Source organism: Octopus bimaculoides, chromosome 13 (genome assembly GCF_001194135.2).
Source record: "Octopus bimaculoides isolate UCB-OBI-ISO-001 chromosome 13, ASM119413v2, whole genome shotgun sequence".
Taxonomy (NCBI): domain Eukaryota; kingdom Metazoa; phylum Mollusca; class Cephalopoda; order Octopoda; family Octopodidae; genus Octopus; species Octopus bimaculoides.
In genome coordinates, this window is record NC_068993.1 from 28067702 (window position 1) to 28078956 (window position 11255).

Genomic DNA, 11255 nt, shown 5'->3' on the forward strand with positions numbered 1-11255 from the left:
TAGCAAAAGAGATCAATAGAATAAGTACCAGGCTTAAAAAATGAAGTAAATTCTGAGGTCGATTCATTTGACTAAAAATTCTTCAAGGTGTACCCCAGTATGGCTGCAGTCTAATGACTGAAACAAGTAAAAGGTAAAAAAGTTTTAAAAATACAGCCCTGTCTATACTAAATAAATAACTTGCACACACACATACATACACGCACACACACATACACACACACACACGCATGCACACACTCTTTTATAAATAAGAAACAGTATTGTTTTTGCTATGTTAAAAACATGACTAATTTCATTGACACACTCACATATACACCCAGGTTGCAGTAGTTTGCAACTATAACAGATATGATTGGTGATATTTAACAGTAAGGGGGTTAGTACTGGCGGCAACGGCAGCAGTAGCAGTAGAAGAGTTACAGTAGCAGCAATAGTACAAGTGTTATAGTAGTAGTAGTTAGTGGTATGTGTTGGGTGTATGTACTAATAATAGGTATGGTAGCATACAGACTGAAAAAAAAGGATGTATGTGTGTTTATTAAATACATACATATACACACACACACACATATATATATATATATATAAAGAGAAAGAGAGAGGGGGAGAGCTGATAAATGTGTGTGTGTGTGTGTGTGTGTGTGTGTGTGTGTGTGCAAGTGTCTTAATTTAGCTTCAGGCTACAACAGGTTGTAATGGTGTGTGTATTGGTGTAGTTGTTGGGACATGAGTGCATTCATATATAAATGTTGACGGTGTTGAGTATTTGAGGAAGAGGATAGAACACCTATGACCTTTGTACGACCTGACCACCTCCACTTAAACTATCGAGAGTGTAGTAGGGTAGGGGAGATGGGTAGAAGATATTGAGAAAAGAAAGTGTCTACTGAGCCAGTGGTTGTTATGTGCTGATATTGTTTAGCCCTGTGTCAGCCCTGATTGAATAGGTATTTGATCAGAGCATTCCAGTGGCAATCATACCATTGTCTTCCTAGGACAAATGCAGTCAGAACTACAATAGCCAATGAATCCTCCTTTTAAGAAGGAATGGTGTAATATGAGGAAGATTTGACTGCTATTTCTAGCAGGTAATGTAATTCTAGAGGCTCCTATATTGATTCAAGGTTGACAATAAATAGATTATTAATGCATAGAAATAAACAATACAGTAAACATGGTCAAATCCCAAGATTCAGTCAAGAATATCACACCATATGTCAACAAGAGTTAATCAAATGTGGGCCAGAGAGAACACTGACTCCTCATAAGCATATCATAGAGGAAACTTTCAATTCAAAAGATGAAAAAAAAAAGTGAAACACAGATAAAATCAACAAGTGGGAAACTTAGCCAGGAGCCTCAGATGACATATTGCGGCTGAGGTCAACCATATAATTTTCATGGGATTTATCAAGGACCTTTGACCATTGTATGGCATAGAGTCCTAGACCACGGTGTGACAAACATTATTTAGCCACTATGTGGTGTATAGTACTTGACCAAAGTGTCATGTACTGACCCACATGTGATATTTGACTACTACTACACCATCACTACAAAACCACAACCACAAATACTCTTAACATGTGTATTTGCTGAATGAAAGCTTTTAGGATGACAAATCTTTTTTGTTAGCTGTTTCCCCCTCTCTCTTCTCTTCTTGATACTATCACTTTTCTCTATCTCCTGGTGGTGGTGATGGTGAACATAGTGATGGAGGAAGTGGAAACTGAAATGGATAGAAAATGTAGAGGTAGAGAGAGGTGGGGAAAGAACCTGCTGCCCACCTCTTTTTGCTAGAGAAATATATAAAGACAAACAAGTATTATGTTTTATGTCTATTCCTCCCATCCACACGAATTGAATCACATAACCAGAACACCATCAGCTGCCAACAACAGCAACAGCAGCAATAAAAAGGTGGTGGTAGCAGTGGAAGGTGGGAGAGTTCTGCCTCCTGAATGAGAAGTGGAGACAAGCAAGAATTAAGTTTTTATTCATTCATTGAAAGGAGGAAGGAGAGGTTACTTACAAGAGGGGGTGAGACTGAGAAAGGACAAGGATGCCTGGGACTGAAGGCTTTAACAATGTAAACTATGACCATCACTCCAAACAATTAGTGAAATCTCACTGGCCAGTTTAACACCACTATCTGATTGTTAGTTGCCTTTAGCAGAGTTCACTCTGTTGCAAGGCTCCAGTTTGAGGATACCTTCCTCTCACCCTCACATAATTCTACCATTTATGATTTGTAGAGGCACATGGTATTTTGTTATGCAATCATAATATGCTACAAGGTATATTAAACGTTTTTATCAGTGCTGGCTATAATACCTACAGAAAATCTGTAGAGATGACCATAACACCTCAATTCCACCAGTCTTGGAAACTCTAGAAAGGTGTTTAAGCACTGCTTTTCTTCTGAACTAAAAGATAATAAAAAAGTGAAACAAAGATTTGTATATGGGGGTGGTTGTTGGGGTGATAGCACTTCAGCACCTTAAGTAAAAAAGATGCATTGGATTATGTAATCTAAGAGACACTAAGCCTAAATAAAAGACTAAGATGATCATTGCTGGAAACTTTTGATCATAAATTATTTGATCAGGATCGAACAGGATTTAAACAAAAATTAACTTAAAGAACCATTCCCCCATCTAATGCCAGAGAGGAACCAAGTTTAAAATCTATTAAAGAAAAATCTTTAAAAAAACACCCCCAAAACTACTATTATTATTATTATTATTATTACTATTACTATTATTATTATCATTACTATTACTATTACTACTAAGGTAGCAAGCTGGCAGAATCGGTAGCATGCTGGATGAAATGCTTTACTCTTTTACTTGTTTCAGTCATTTGACTGTGGCCATGCTGGAGCACCACCTTTAGTCGAGCAAATTGACCCTAGGACTTATTCTTTGGAAGCCTAGTACTTATTCTATCGGTCTCTTTTGCTGAACGGCTAGGTTATGGGGACATAAACACACCACCATCGGTTGTCAAGCGATGTTGGGGGGACAAACACAGACACACAAACATATACACACACATACATATATATACACATATATATGACGGGCTTGTTTCAGTTTTCGTCTACAAAATCCACTCACAAGGCTTTGGTCGGCCTGAGGCTATAGTAGAAGACACTTGCCCAAGGTGCCAGGCAGTGGGAATGAACCCGGAACCATTTGGTTGGTAAGCAAGCTACTTACCACACAGCCACTCCTGCGCCTATGCTTAGCGATATTTTGTCCATCTTTATGTTCTGAGTTCAAATTCCGCCAAGGTCGACTTTGCCTTTCATCTTTTCAGGGTTGATAAATTAAGTACTAGTGAAACACTGGAGTTGATGAAATTGACTAGTCCCTCTCCCAAAATTTCAGGCCTTGTGCTTTTAGTAGGAAGGATTATTATTATTGTTATTGTTATTGTTATTATTATTATTATTATTATTATTATTATGGCAGCGAGCAGGCAGAATCGTTTGCATGCCAAGCAAAATGCTTTTTGGCATTCTCTCCACCTTTACATTGTGAGTTCAAATTCCACTGGGGTTGACTTCGTCTTTCTTCCTTTCAGGATTGATAGAATAAGTATCAGTTGAGCTATGAGGTCAATGTAATCAACTACCCTGCTCCCCAGCATTTCAGGCCTTGTGCCTATAGTAGAAAGGATTACTGATAATAATCCTTTCTACTATAGACACAAAGCCCAAAATTTATTATTATTATTATTGTTTTGAAAGCAGATGGACGTGTCTCCAGAAGCTCTGTACGTTGTTGGCCAATTTTATTGGAAAATTTGTTCAACCTATTGATATTTTTGTATATTTGTGTAGCCAAGTCAACTAGGTTCTTGCAGAGTTAGTCGGTTAGGCAAAATTTTCGTTTAAAACTTTGAAATTTTGTATTGAATCTTAGATATTTTGCCAAAATGTCATTGAAGAGAACAGTAAGCTGTTCCCTTCTTTGTCCACCACACCCTCTGTTAACGAACGACAAGTCAAGTTGAACATCAAGTAATAAAACACTCCACCTGATTTGCGCCTTAAAAGGCAAAGAAGTGAAAGAGAATCAGCATTCCACCATGTGCAGCGCTACTGATGAAAATGAAGGCTGTTCTTTAAACCGCCTTTCAAACCTGCATTTCCCAGCTCTCACCACCACTATTGCTCCTACACCGGAGAAGGAGGAAGAGAGAAATAACTTGGTTACCAAAGAACCCAAAACCAACAAAACCCATTGTAACAGTTTTGCATCCGATAACTTCCAAAGGTCCCTCACTTGGTAGTGCTACTGAGGGGCACTGCCTGTTCAAGATAAATTCTACCGGCATGGAAGTGCCATCAGCGGGGCCTGCCTGAAGTGCGCTCAGAGCGACAAAACCATTCTGTACGCACTCGTCCAGTGCCTGAGTATTGCTGACCTATGGGTTTATGTTGAACAGCTACCATCACGTGTAGGACAGATCTGGCTATCAGCTGAATCCATAGTGAAGATTGCCCTCCTGACCTCCTTTAACCAGGAGGGCAAGGTAATTTTCCTTTGTCTGGTGGCTGTAGTGAAAGAGGTGGTATGGTGGACCCGTTTGAAAGGGCTAAAGTCAGACACTTTCCTCTTCGGTCAAGGCCTCATCAACTTTTTCAAGTTCCACTTGAAAATGAAGGTGAGAGTAAAGAGAGAAGTGCTGTCTCATAGCAAATTTATTGAAAGGCGGGTGAATGTCGGTAAAACGGCCAGTATGAACGGACCAATTCTGAGGTTACTTCTTTAAAAAAAGGTAATATAAAAGGAGAAGGGGGCTCTCTCCCCATTTGACCATGGCTTTTATGGGTTTTTCCATGAGTAACCTTTCAAAGCGCCTCCCCCAATTGGGAGTTTTACTTGTTATATTTTTTGCTGTTTTTCTAATGTTTACGTGGACCTTTCTTTTTTGCAAAACCCTTTGTACTTTTTGTCCCATGTTTGTCCTTACATGTTTTTGATTTACATTAGCCCTTGTGGCCAATAAAACAGAATTAATAATAATTATTATTATTATTGAAGATGGCAAGCTGGCAGAATCGTTAGCAAGTTGGATGAAATGCTTAGCGGCATTTCACTCATCACTAAGTTCTGAGTTCAAATTCTGCCAAGGTTGACTTTGCCTTTCATCCTTTTGGGGTTGATAAATTAAGTACCAGTTGTGTACTAGGGTCGATCTAATCGACTGCCAATCCTCCAAATTTTAGGCCTTGCGCCTATAGTAGAAAGGATTATTATTATAATTATTATTATTATTAAGGCAGCAAGCTGGCTGAATTGTTAGCATGCCAGGCAAAATACTTAGCAGCATTTCATCCATTTTTACGTTCTAAGTTCAAACTCTACCTAAGCTGACTTTGCCTTTTATCCTTTTGGTTTCAATAAAATAAGTACCAGTTGAGCACTGGAGTCGATGTAATTAACTGCCCCACCAAAAAAAATTACTGGTCTTGTGTCAAAATTTGAAATCAATAATATCATTATTATTATTATTATTATTGCAGTGAACTGGCAGAATTGTTAGCATGTTGGATAAAATGCTTAATGACATTTCATTCATCTTTATGTTCTAAGTTCAAATGCCACCAAGGCTGACTTTGCTTTTTATTTATTTGGGCTCGATGAAATAAGTACCAGTTGAACACTAAGGTCGATGTAATTGATCAGACTCCTCTCCCAAATTTTCTGGTCTTGTACCTATAATAAAAAGGATTATTTTTGATAAAAATGCTTTGTGGATTTTCCTTCAGTCTTCTATATTCTGAGTTCAAACCCTGTCAAAGTCATCTTTGCCTCACCAGTCAGGTACCAGGGTTGATTTAGTAGATAAACTCTTTCTCCCAAGATTTTAGGCAATGTGCTATGTTAGAAACAATCATTATATAGGGTGGTAGACCGGTAGAAGCATTAGAGCATCAGATGAAATGGTAATTGGTATTTGTTGAAGTCCTTATTGTTGTGAGGTCAACTTTGTTTCTCGTCCTTACAGGGTCAATAAACTAATGTACCAATTAAATATTGTGTCAAGCTCCACTGACTGCTTTGACATGGTTTTTACAGTTGGATGCCCTTCCTAATGCCAAACACTTTATGTGGCATGAGCACCAGAGAGGTTACCAAGTAACTTGCGAGACAGGATCCTTCAACTGAATGAGGAGTAGTATTGAAGGAAGTGGCTTTGTGCCAAATGATGAGAGGTTAAAGTATGTTAGGGGGACAGAAATAGGTGTTTTGGAGTAGAGGAGATACATGACTAGTTGAGTTGGAAAAGGGTGAAGAGGAGGAATGAGAGAGAGAGAAGAGATGGGGGAGGGAGGGAGGGAGGGAGGGAGAGATAGATAGTTAAAGAGAGAGAGAAGAGATGGAGGGAGGGAGAGATAGATAGATAGATAGATAGATAGATAGAGAGAGAGAGAGAGAGAGAGAGAGAGAGAGAGAGAGAGGACAGTTAAGAAGATGTGTCAGGGCACATCAAGTAACAGGAAGTGTTATATAATAGAGGATTAGATAGGGTGAGAGGGCAGGTAAGTTTCAAAGAGTGCAAAAAGTAAGTGGGAGAGAAGGGAAGGGAATACAGAGTATGATGAACATGAGTGGAAGGAGGGACTATTAGGAAGGTGAGTTGTAGGGAAGGGATTTGTTAGGGACAGATTGTGTGTAGTACAGGAGGCATAGACATAAACAACGGACTTCATTTTTACTTAGCTGGACAGGTCTTCTTGGGCACTGAAAATTATCTACCATCTCAGTCCTTTGTCATCTCCTCAGTGAGGCTGAACAACTGAAGGTCATTTCTCACCACTTCATTACATATCTTACTGGATCTTCCTCTTCCATGGACTCCATCCATATTTAGCAATCAGCACTTCTTTATACAGCTGTCCTCATCCATATGCATCACATGACCATACCAGCAGAGTCATCTCTCTTGCACACTACATATGATGTCTATTATGCCCAATTTTTCTCTCAACACATTCACATTTTGTTATACATGTATACTGACATTGCACATCCAGTGGAGGATGCCATCTCCATTTCTTTCAAGCTTTTACATGTCCTCTACATTTACAACACGTATCTCATTACCATGTTTGTACACAGGTATCATACGATCCGCCTTTCACTCTGAGGGATAGGCCCTTTGTTATCAACAAAGTTACAGCTCTCTGAACTTTGCCCAGTAAGTTCATATTTCAGAGCATCCACCTCCACTTGCTAATCTGGGTCACCTAGGTAACAAAAACTATTTACTACTTCTAAGGATCTTTCTGGGCATTGAAGGAAATCTGTTTCTTGTATGTTCTTAGTGTTTATTGTTTCTGACTATCTGTTCACACACAAAGACTACTTTCTCTGTTACCCCTCTGTGATTCCATCGCATATCTTATATGTCCATAGCTTGCACGGGGTACACTGTATAGAATTTCTACCTATACCTTTTCTACATATTGAGCAGAGCCATTTCCTTGAAGGATTAGTAATTTATCTGCTTTCTTGCTTACTAGATCTTTGGTCCTTGTTAAGTCTTTCATCTACAGTCCTTTGATTCAAGGCTTTGCCTCTACATTTGAAATTTCTTCTCTAATTCTATTACAAATTCAGCTATAAGAACAAGGTCATCAGTATAGAGGAGCTCATATAAGCAACCAGTCTACCAATCTTAAACACCTCTGTTATAGCCTGGAGGACTATGATAAGTAAGATGGGGCTGAGAACTGAGCCTTGGTGAACTACCTGCACGCTGAATTCATTGCTGACTTTCACCTTACAACATTCATGAATATGGCTTGAATGGTTTTCACCAACCATTCATGTACCCCTAGCTTTTGCAGTGATCACCAAGTGAGAAAGTGATAGACCTTGACAAATGTCAAAAAAGTACAGCAGTTTATTTTGGTTAAATACTTCTCCTGCAGTTGCCTTACCAGGAAGATAACATCAGTAGTACTTTTTCTTGGTACAAAACCAAACTGCATCTCATGAAGGTTAACTCTTTTCCTAATTATTTGAGCTATGACCCTTTCTGTAACTTTCATGATCTAATCCAACAATGTGATACCTCTGTAATTACTATCTAAGATATTTCCTTTAGCTTTGAAATAGTTGACTCTGACACTGCTACACCAGTCATTGAGCATGACCTCTTCCTAAATAACTACATGGGAGACTAGGCTGTACCCCATGCCACCAGATATTTTAAGCATCATCCTGGTGGTCATTTCTGATGGACTAGGAGCTTTTCCTGTCTTCATGACCTTAATTGCCTTATCTATGATACTGCTGTCAACTTGGATGGCTGGTCTCTCTGTTGGATCCACATCAGAAAGATTATCCTTCTCACAAGCATTCTCCACAAACAGCCTTTCATTGTGGCACTCTCATGCTTCTTATATATATAAATAACATATTTCTATACAGTTTCTATCAACGAAATTCACACAAAAGGTATATTAGTTGGCTTGGGTCTATAGTAGAAGACATTTGCCTAAGGTACTTCACAGAGTCAACTTTTCAAAGGTTGTTTTATTCTGGAATTCACTAGAACATTTTTGTATTATTCAATCTTCTATTTCAAATATTGCTGTTGTTATTGTTTAACTTTGAATGAGTGGACCAATGATTAAATGTATTCCATCATGAACATTTGTCTTATGTTTATTGAAGATTACATAGCTCAATCTTTGTTTTCCTGTTTTAAAATTAGTTCCAATCAAATGCTAGAGTTAATTAAATTATATTTCTCTTCCTTGTGCCTATACAGATAGTAGAGTGTCAGACAAAATGCTTTGCAATATTTCTTCTGGCTATTTACATTCTGAGTTCAAATCCTGCCATGGTCAACTTTGCTTTTCATCCTTTCAGGGTTGACAAAATAAAATACCAATCTAGAACTAAAGTCAATTTCATCAACAAACATTCTCTCCTCAGACTTGCTGGCCTTGAATTTAAATTAGATACAATTGTTGCAATTGCTCAAGTTTCACTTGTAAAGGAAGGCAAGGGTGGAGAGGAAGGTTCTGTCCTTATTGAAAGGTGGTTGAAAATGATAAGAATGGATGGAACGACATAAAATATAAGTCTGGAGACTTGTCCTTGATGTTCATGGAATTCTGGATGACAAATAAAGGAAATCATCATCATTATTATTAATATTTTGGTGTTCATGGACATGCCTATGGAATTTGGTTTATTACCAAGCTTTTACAGAATGAAATGTTTTCTTTTATTTTGTCAATGAAAGACATTGGAATATTTCAGTGGCCACCCCTATTACCATGGGTGAAAAAAAAAATTTTCTTGGACATCTTTATATTAAATCTTGCAGACAATCATTCATTTATTTCAGCATAGTTTTTTCTTCTGAGAAAGTGGTAAGAGATGCTAACTACAAAAATGATAGCAGTGTACACACTTGCAAGAGCTCTGAGGAAAATTTTAAACATTGTGAAAACAAAACACAAATAAAAATACGTAAAAATAATTACAAGAAAGCAGATGCAATTATAAACAGAAGAAATATCAATTCTACAAGTGTACAAACATTTGTAAACACAGACTTTCATATAGCAACACATATAAATAACATGGACAAAAGAAATTAACAATGGAGGAAGTAACTTTTCTAGCAACACCAGCCAGAAAGAATGAGCAAATTCTTTGAAAAAGGAGGAAGTGGGAATAATTCTGCCTCCTTGCTTGATTTTATTAAAAGAAGGGCAATGATGGTTCTGATGGCTCTCAAAGAACATAGAACAAACCCAGAGCTACACCACATGGTGGGTGCAGGGAGAAAGATAACAAAGTCAGCTGTTGTTACATAAAGGCTATTTAGGGAATTTCTGCTCAGAAGTAGAAAAACAGAGAAAGAGAGAAAAGTGAGCATCAACAATCAACAGCAGCAACAACAATGAGTCCCAGAGATGACTGTTACCACGGCACAACAGAGTGCAACCTTGTAGATAATAAAAAAATTAGCTTGTTTCAGTGTCAGGAATCAAGTGGGAGGTGACTAGTGTTGTGGGATGTCTTGATCAATCCCAGGTGGCAGTTTCACAGGTATGCATGGGTGGCATTTTATGTGTGTGTGTGCGTTTGTTATTTGAAATTTCGATATTTGTCTTGAAATAGCATTTCATAGATATGTATAAAGCTAAAAATAACAAATGTATCAGTAGCAGATGAAAAGTGTCAAGCAGCAGTGGAGGAATTGCTAGATCACAGGAGTTCTGTGTATTTGCACATCATCAGTAGCAAGAATCCACTATCAATCATATGCTTAGACAAATTTCATGTCTACTGATATAGGAAAACAATTGTAAACAAATCACTTGTGTTGCAAATAGCTGATAGGCTGGACAAAAATTCGTTATTAGTGTTAGAAACAGTATTAGATTTGAATAGCAATCTTTATATCTTGCTTAATATGAATATACTGTAAGAGAACCACAGTATTGTTGTATTTGTCTTGAGAAATTATCTCAAATAGATGTATAGTACTAAAAAGTACAGAGAAGTGTCCAACAGCAGCAGTGGAATAGCTAGATCCTGGAATTTCTATATATCTCTGTCATTAATAGTAAGTATCTACTGTCAACTACATGCAAAGACAAATTTTGTGACTACTGATATGAGAAATAGTGATTAACAAAGTACTGGTGTTGCAAACAGCTAGTGGGCTGGGTAAAAATTTATTAGCAATAGAAGCAGTATTAGTCCCAAATAGTTTTGACCCAACCAAAATCAGATTTGAATTTTATCCTTGTTTTCAATAATGTAGTGGGAATGGAATTATATAGAATCTGATTGTGTTCTTTCCAAGCCAAAAATGGTTTTATACCACTGGATATCATCTTGACCACCAGAAGACAGAAGTGAGTTCAGCTCTACAAATAAAATCTCTAACCAGGTTAGACATCAGTTCCTTTATTTGAGACACTAACACTATTTGGAAAGGAATGAATATCACAGCCTTAGTTGCCCACCTCAAATTCATCTCGAAAGTGTTTCTATTTATAAAAGTATTACAAGACTGGTAGGAGATGACTAGAAAACCCACTCCCACTGCTACTTAACATAACTGACTAGGCTGACTGTAACACCATGGTTAAAGAAGACTAAAAGGTGATATTAACATAGGTGTGAGTATGTGCATTGCTGGGAGTTAACAGCAAGTAGGTCATTAATGTACAGGAAGAATGTGGAATATTAAACACCCAC